This window comes from Pediculus humanus, genomic scaffold (genome assembly GCF_000006295.1).
Source record: "Pediculus humanus corporis 1103172107487 genomic scaffold, whole genome shotgun sequence".
NCBI lineage: Eukaryota > Metazoa > Arthropoda > Insecta > Psocodea > Pediculidae > Pediculus > Pediculus humanus.
Window position 1 is genome coordinate 210379 of NW_002987104.1, and position 1773 is coordinate 212151.

Below are 1773 nucleotides of genomic sequence, written 5' to 3' on the forward strand. Positions count from 1 at the left end.
ATATATGGTTGAGAGGGAGGGGGTTTAAAGTTTAAATCACGTGATATCCGAGTTTTAATTCGTTTTTTTTTTTTTTTTTGGTTTGATTTAATTGAAAAAAAAAAAAATACAAACCAACATTGAATAATTATTACAGGTACGAATCGATAATTTTTTTTTTTTTTTTTAAATCAATTAATTATTTTATTAAACTTAAGGCTAAAAAAAAAAAAAACAAGTCCCAAATTTTTCAAATTGAGAATTTTCAACGGTGACGTAAAATTTTTTATTTTAAAATTGAAAAATTGAAAAAAAAAATAGTTAATTAATAAATAATAATTATATATAAAAATATATTTGACGTTAAATAATTTCTATTTAAATTGGGTTTTAAATCGAACTAGAAGTTGATTGATAAATTATTATTACTTTTTTTTTAAATACAATTTATTAATAAATCAAAAATTATTATATTATTATTATTATTATTATTATTATTATTATTATTATTATTAACATTGAATAAATCGTTGTAAACATTTATTTTTATTCAAATTCAAAAAAAAAAAAAATGGGAACGAACCAGAAGCCTATTTACGACACCTCATATTATAATAAAATAAATATAAATAATTATTAATAACGCGTAGTTTTCCGCCCCCCCCCTTTAATTGATGCACGCGGTTTATATGTTTAACTTACGCTTTAAAAAAAATCATAATAATAATAATTATATAGAGTAATAATAAATTCATACTTGTGTGCCCGGTTTTTATGCATATATAAATTTAGTTATTTATTTATTTATTTTTTATTTTATTTTCGCGGGGATGGAAAAGGCGTGGTTGTAGACGCGTTTGAATTTTTTTTTTTTTTTTAAAAAGGAAATCCAAGAATTAAATGAAATTAATAATTGATATTTAAACGCTTACAAATTAGGCGTGAAACTTAATGAAGGTAGGAATGAAGAAATAGAGAGAGAAGATAGGCAGTAGCAGAAGCAGAGAGAGAAAGAGCGAGATGATCTAGGTAGTAGCAAAAACAGAGAGAAAGAAGAGCTAGGCAGTAGCCCAGAGAGAGAGCGAGAGAGAAAAGCTAGACTGTAGTAGTGAAAAAGAGAGAGAAACAGATAGAAAATCGTAGATTTAAAACGAGAGACATTCAGGCACTAAAACACATAAATAAAATTAAAAAAAAAAAAAAATAAGGCAAGTTTTTTAAAATTTTCAAAATGGCGGTTAAAAATTTTTTTTATAAAAATATTTATTTGAATGTTTTTCACGTTTATTTATTTATTTATTTATTGTCACATCAATAAGTAAACGTATGAGAACTTTTGATTATACACAATAAATATTTCAATCGTAAAAATAAATCTGATACGAATTATAAAAAAAAAAAAAAAAACCTCAAACAATATGTAAAAAATTCTTTTAAAACAAAAACGTTATAAATCACGTTTATATTTCATTGTACGGTAAGTTTGTTGTTTGTTTGTTTGTGAGTTTTGCTTCCGTTTCGTCGCAGCGTGTAAATAAATAAATGAAAATCCCCAAAAAGAAATGTTAATAATAATAATTTAACATTTACCACCTACAAAGTATTTATTTTTTTTTTGCTTCGTACGTATTGTTTCAAAACACCACCTTTTATAGCGGGGAAAACCCTTTTGGCGTAGTGAAAATTTTTGATCTACTTTATTGAATAAATAATTGTTTTTTTTTTTTTTTTTTTTTTAAACAACCGCAACTTTTTTTAAATATAATAGTTATTTACTTTTTTTTTTTTTTTTTT